We start from the raw sequence: 7,274 nt of genomic DNA on the forward strand, positions 1-7,274 counted from the left end.
CTGTGCTTGGGCCTTGATCGAGACAAAATCTATTAGGTTGTAGTGCCCCCCACCTATTTGTTGAATTGCCCGAGTGAAGACTAGCCTTTGTCCTAATCTTGAGCCTTTTTGTTTTCCAGTCGCCGAAGTGTCGTCGCGACCTGGCCGGAAACCAGGTTGTTCCCCTACCTAGTCGAAATGCATCTATCGCGCCCTAGCTGGAGACTGTTGAGCCGTTTGCCTCTGCCATCTTCCCAGTCACGATTGGAAGTCGTGGCATAAGGGTCACAGTCTAGCAAGACATCACCCTCGGCCAACCCCTTTGCTGACCCTGTGAGCCCCTAACCGGAGCTAGTCACCGCCGCCCTCCTCAGAGCCCCTCTGGGGTTGCGCTGTAGGGGCCTCCTTTGGTCACAATCGAACGGTCACAGACTAGAGGATAGGTCGAGTTGGGCTAGACCTTCGATCTGGCTCACTCAGCCTTCCTTTTTGCGTGGGCCCGCAAAGAGGAGCCCACTTACAAGAGGTTTGGGCTCCTCTGATTGGGCCCAATCCGAACCAATTATAAGGCCCGACCATGATCCGGTCAGGCTTTGCCTTCTTTGGGTGGGCCAATCGGCCCAACCCCCCCAATTGGATCGAACTCGAGTCCGGTCTTCGACCAAACTTGATCCGCACCGACTGGGCCGAACCAGGGTTGGGTCATATCGGACCCGACCTGGCTCGGCCGAATATAAAAATATAAAAATATTATTTTCATCCGAAAAAAATAAATTAAAAATTAAAAAATTAAAAAAATTGAAAATCTTAAAACTGCAAGGTTTGATTAGGAATTGCTATGTATTTCCCTTTTAGTGTAATTAGGCATTTTTTTTCTTGCATTTCAATTACGTTGCAGGTTTAATTTACATAGATAATTATGTTTGTGATTGTTTAATTGTCCATACTCAGTTTTACTGCAATTAGAATTTTGGTAGCTATAGTTAGTATTTTAATGATTGTGCACCTGCATGATCACTTCACATGTTAATGGATAGGTATAAAATCAATCTAAACTGCCTAATAAAAATCTTTTCTTTTAAAATGAACAAGATTAGGTACCAAAATAGTACTAATTAGTCAATTAATGTAACCAAGTCACCGACCCTAGATTTTCTGATTGCATAGGAAGCAAGGTATACTTTCATGCCTCGCTTGGTTTCTAGCCGACCCCAATAAGCTAGTGATGACTCATTTTTGCAAAATTCCTAAAAATATCTCAATGTCACATGGGATATGGGTTTGGGAGAGTTCGTGTCTAATCATGGGCCTTAGGTCTGTCCTTTAAGCGATACCCCTAAACCTAGTCCCTCCCCTCGAGGGGTAGGTCGCAATAGCTTGGCAACTCCATTGGAGACTTGGTTTTAGACCTAGAGGACTTAGGCTGAAACTGATTTTGTTCAAAAAATATTTTGTTTGGTAGCAAGAATCTGAGGTGCATCCATAACGTGTCGAATGTTAAATGTTTATGGGAGTTATAAGGGGTAGTGATTACTAAATCTTGTTTTGTAGGGGGTGTTGGAATGAATGGTTTATTTATGTATGAAGTGTTGATTACATATGAATTGTCATGCTTGCGTCCCTTACATTGTACTACACCACGGCACACACTACATGCCACCGAACCTGGGCTAAATAGGATCACTTAGGATAGTGTTGAGGTGGATATCATTCCGACTACAACCATGTAGTACAAGTCATCTATCTCAACTCCGAAATTTGTTTCTTGATGTCAAAGGTCCCCACCTTGGTCTGCAACCGTGCTACACGAGTCAGCTCTTTGACAAAGCTGGAGTCATAGGTAACCTGACCTAGCCGCGATCTTATTGGTTCGGTCCGGTAATCCTATGGCTCCATTTTGAGCAATTTAGAGTAGAAATCGAACCATCGCCCCATGCGCATGTCTGTGTCATTGGCATTGCTACTCAATGAGTAGGGTAAGTTTTTGACCTTTTTTTCTTCACTTGCAATTTACTTATTCACTTTCCTTTTTGGTTGATCCATGGCAAATTAGGTTGGTTGTAACTTTGGTTAGCATACAATGGGGGTACCCAAGCTCCGCATCATTTCCACCCTTAAAGGAGAGCCTCCGCCCAAAGATTCTTGAAGTGCCATTGAAGACCACCCACTAAGCCGAGATCAAGCGCCTCAAAAGGGAGCTCGAGGAGCATGCCTCGAAGTTGACCCGAGTTTGTGGGGCTACCATGAGCGGAAGTTGTTCTCATTAGTTAGATTGAGTCAAGTGCGATATGTAGTGGGACCATGCCTACATACGTTACAATGTTAAGGTGTTTGTCTCGAATCTCAATGTTGGGAGTTAAGAGTGTCTTTACATCTTCAAAATAGCTTCGTTATTTAGGGGTTCTTTCTCGTATCTTTTCTTGCATTCTGTAGCAACCTTGCTTTCAATGAAATAATGAATTGGGGTGATTAGATCTGTATCATGGGCTAACCACTTGTTTATTTCATGTGCTTATATATGCTTATTTACTCTTTTATCAGGTACTAGTCAATCGATTGTCTTCTGTCAATCATCGACACGGCTAAACGGAGATCTCCGATTCGCACTTACACGAAAGCTAGGATGGAGAACGAAGATATCAACACACGCATGGCCAAGATGGAGGACCAACAGGCCCAACTTACCGTGATGGCGCTCAAAATAAGCCAAAAGCTCAAAGAGTCCCCCGTCGTAACTGTCGTCGGGGCATCCACTCCTACATCATTAAGACATGTTCCCTTGTTAACAAGAGACCCACATATCGTCAACCTTCCAGGAAAGGAAACTGTTGGAGAAGCCCCTTCTGTCACCCTAATTGTCGTTGACTTAGATCCTCCATGGAAGGAAAAGCCAATGCCCCACCTAGATAGAGAGAGTGAAAAGCACTTGGCTAAGATGGAGGAGCAATTGTGCGCCTTACAATGATACGAGCTGAAAGGAGCAGACAAGCTGTCCTCGTATATTAAGACGAACTTCCCCGAGACTTTCCAAGAGCCTGAGTTCATGAGGAATTATGACGGAACAAGATGCCCCAAGACCCATACCTAAGGAAAATGGCTCACTATGCTGACAATGTGCCCTTCCTCATTCACACGTTCCAAGATAGCTTAGAAGGTATCGCCTTGATGTGGTTCATCGTGCTGGACATCGAAGAGTTCACGAGCTGGGAGGACTTGGCCAATGAATTCTTGCAGCAATACAAGTTCAACACTGAGCTCTCCCCCACAAAGGAAGAGTCGACTCACGTAGAAAAGAAGAGAAATTAGTCGTTTAAGGCATTCACACAAAGGTGGAAACCATGGCCTCACAAGTGAAGCCAACCTTGAATGAGAGGGAGATGAAACAACTATTCCTCAAGACATTGCCCCTTGACTACTTCTAAGGATTAGTATTCTTAAGATGCCGGATGTTTTCACAACTGGTAGATGTAGGTGAATGAGTCAAGTTGGCATTTATCAAGGGAAGGATATCTACCTAAAGCGCTAAGAAATTCCCGGAGAGGAAGGATAAGGAAACTGGGGTTAAAGTAGTGTTAGTACAAAAGTTGTTTCTCTCTAGGCCACCTTCAACACCCGCACATAAGCCTATAATGGCCCAAGGGAGCTCATTCCAGGCATATGACAAGGGCAAGAGACTCGTTCGAAGGGAATTTTCTTTGTTATCGCGCCCAATGTCGAAGCTGTTGCCCATGCTCCTCAAAAAGAGGATGGTTGTGAAGAAGGTACCTAAGGACAACCCCACGAAGTTTACCGAGTTCGATGTGACCAAGACCCGCGAGTACCACATGGGAGAAAAGGGACATAACGTAGATAATTGCTACATGCTGAAGTGCAAAGTCCAACAATTGCTAGATGGGGGCATCTTGACTTTCAAGGAAGTTCAGTCTAACAACTGAATCCCTTACCAAATCATGCAGATGAAGTGAACTCAATTTTCGAGGAGGACGTCATATGCGCCATCCTAACATGCAAGGAAACCGAGTCCTCCGAAGTCATAATTGTCCCCCTAGATAGGGCGGTTCTCATTCAGCTTAGTCCTTTGTCTTATGTCCAATCCTTTGCGTGGGATTTTGTTGTTTTTTCTTTCTTATCTATGTCATCCGTAGCGTGAACTATGGTTAGCACCAATCTTGAGCCGTTGGTTGAGGGTGGTGTGTGTTAAAATACGGCTTTATCTTTCCTCATTCGATAAACTAGACGCATTTTTATTGAGGACATGTGGAAGCATGTCAAACTAATCCTATGATGGTCGCTAAGGCCTGGGCCTCCACTTGCTCCCAAGTTTGACTGTTTTGCAAAAACGAGGAGATCCGATGATATGAAGATGAATTCTTGAAACGTTTTACAAAAAATACTTCAAAAAAAAATAAAATCTTCAAAAACACCATGCATGATCATTATTGTTCACATGCTCCAACTCATCTCATCACACCCTTGGCATTTCATTATGCATAATCATGATAAGAACTCATGTGACTTGGATGTGCATGAAGAAAGTCTCTTAGATTTCGACGACACTGACGATGATCAAAAGGGGATCAAGCGTGAATCAAATTGACATGAGTAAACACTAGCACAGTCAAGAAATATTTTCCATGAATGAAATCAATGCCGCGGAGCCACTTCATGTGCAATCCAAGTTGCATAGCATCATGGATAACATCGTAGATATCATGCACATGTTACATACACACATATCTATTTGCGTTTCAAGCACCCATCAAATCTCCGCACAAACGGTTGAATATCTCTTTTTCTTAAATGAGAGGTAAATCAAGATGATAAAAAAAAATGCATGGCATCATTTGCATGACCTATTTCTGGTGTCACTATGCGTGCTTCATGTCAGCGACCCTCGAGAAAAGGGGTTTGTAAAAATATTTTTATTTGAGTGAAAGGTGAGATGTTAACCATGCCAAACAAGAAGTGCTTAGGATGAAGAAATGTAAGCCATTTTCAAACACGTCCTTCAAACACTTTTGAGAGTTGAGTAAAAGGCGACCTTCTCTTAGGACGAATGATTCATTCGCATTGAGTGCAAAGATCGAAATGATAAAGGTGTTTCCTTTATCAATCATAAACATTGCACTAATCTCTTGCTACCCTTTTAGGCTGAATAAAGATGATCATTCAAAGTACCCCTGTCAAGAATGACCCTACATTGGGGCAGTATATGAGGTTACGGTCGTGTTGTAGACCGAAATATTGAGAAAGATTCTATTATTTTCACTTGCATCAATCTTTTGGTGATAGCTTCAGAGGAATTCTCATCAGAACTTGACTCATCCCAAGATGAAGAAGAGCATTTCCTTCTCTACCCAAACATCGATACCCGTTGCTTTAGCCAATTTGGGCCTAATTATTCATTTCTAAATCCCAAGTGATGATCATCTCCCTTCATTAGGGCAAGGCATAGGATTGATCACGTACAATTGACCTTTATGAGAAAACATGAAAAGCATCTCAAAAGTCATAAGAGCTCCAAAAGTTCAAAAGAGCAAAAAATTGAAAAAAATTATGGGGCATAAAAAAAAAACAGTGTGCCCAGTAAAAGCAAGGCCAATACCCGCCAAGAAAAAGAGCTAAAAGGCTGCATCTTATGTGAAAAAAATAATCAAAGTCCAAGTGCTCGCATTAAAAATTATCGCAAGAGCAAAGGAAATTAGAGAAATGAGCAAAGTTCCCATGCAAAAATGATTAGTCAATGGACTTTTTGAGATGTGTTCTGTTTCAAAAGCCAAATGATTTGAAAAGATCGGGTGACCTAGTCACGATGCCATGATGATCACCAACTCTTAAAAACCCTCTTGAAAGTTGTAAGTCTTTTGAGCCTTTCTCGAGCCAACATTACAACCCTCTTCCGAAGTCTTTTCTAATTGGGATGGTTTGAGTGAAAATGAGAATGCCACAAAGAAGCTACTGCTTGAAGGAGTGGAAGTAATTTTATCTTGTATTATCTTCTAAGTTCTCGACTTGTAAACTCAAAAAAAGATAGTGATAAATGTTTTATTGGCCTCAAAGTAGTGATCTCTTTGTGTAAGCCCTTGACCCAAACCTATATTGTGGTTCTTTCAAAAGATCTTCTTGATCAATTAGATTGTGCTCATCGCGAATGTTTCTAGAAACCTTCGACATAGGCTATGTGAGATACTCTCAGCAACCAGTTATCTCCCACATGAATGAATGGGATCAAGCAATCATTTTATCAAAAGTATGTGAGAAACCCTTTATGGCTAAGAAGCTCTAGTTTGGCATGCTTAATGAGCCTTTTTTCACGAATAGGGATCATTTCGATAAGAACTTGTCTCCAAGAGAATTTGATGATTAATGATACATCCCCGAGCAAGATGATAGTTTTGTGCCACCTGATGCTAAATGATGTCAAATGTCTTTCAAAGTAGTTGAACTTAGCTTGATCAGCTTATTCAATTAATGCTGCAAATTTGCCAATACAGCTCTTGATGTTGTCCCTAATGACATTCACCCAAGTTTAGTTTGACAGGGTTCTCCAGTGAAGCCATGCAGTTTCCAAGGGATTAATGGACGATTCCCTAAAAACTACAAGGTTCATGGTTAGCCTTAAACCATGCCATCTCCAAAGGTTCATGGTCAACCTTAAATCATGCCGTCTCTAAAGATTCATGGTCAATCTTAAACCATATCATCTACAAATGTTCATGAGTTTTCCTTAAATCATGTATTTCCAACCCGGTCAAAACCCGTTGTTACACAGTGAGACTTCATTTTTCTTTCTTCTTATGACACAGCATGCTTCTGTAGCCCGTGGTCTCTTATTCTTCTTATGACACGGCGTGCTTTTGTAACCTGGGATCTTATCTTTCTTCTTATGACACGACGTGTTTCTGTAGCCTAGTGTCTCTTATTCTTCTTATGAAACGGCGTACTTCTGTAACCCAAGGTTTCTTATTCTTCTTATGGCACACCGTGCTTCTATAGCCCAGAGTCTTTTCTTTCCTCTTATGACACAGTGTGCTTCTATAGCCCGGGGTCTTATCTTTCTTCTTATAACACAGTGTGCTTCTATAGCCTAGGGTGTCTTCTTCTTCTTCTTATGACATGGCATGCTTCTATAGCCCGGGGTCTTTTCTTTCCTCTTATGACACAGCGTGCTTCTGTAGCCCGGGATCTCTTCTTCTTCTTACGACATGGCATGCTTCTGTTGCCGGGGTTTCTTATTCTTTTTATGATACGGCGTGCTTTTGTAGCCTAGGGTCTTTTCTTTCCTCTTATGACAC

The sequence above is a fragment of the Eucalyptus grandis genome, chromosome 8, assembly GCF_016545825.1.
Source record: "Eucalyptus grandis isolate ANBG69807.140 chromosome 8, ASM1654582v1, whole genome shotgun sequence".
Classification (NCBI taxonomy): domain Eukaryota; kingdom Viridiplantae; phylum Streptophyta; class Magnoliopsida; order Myrtales; family Myrtaceae; genus Eucalyptus; species Eucalyptus grandis.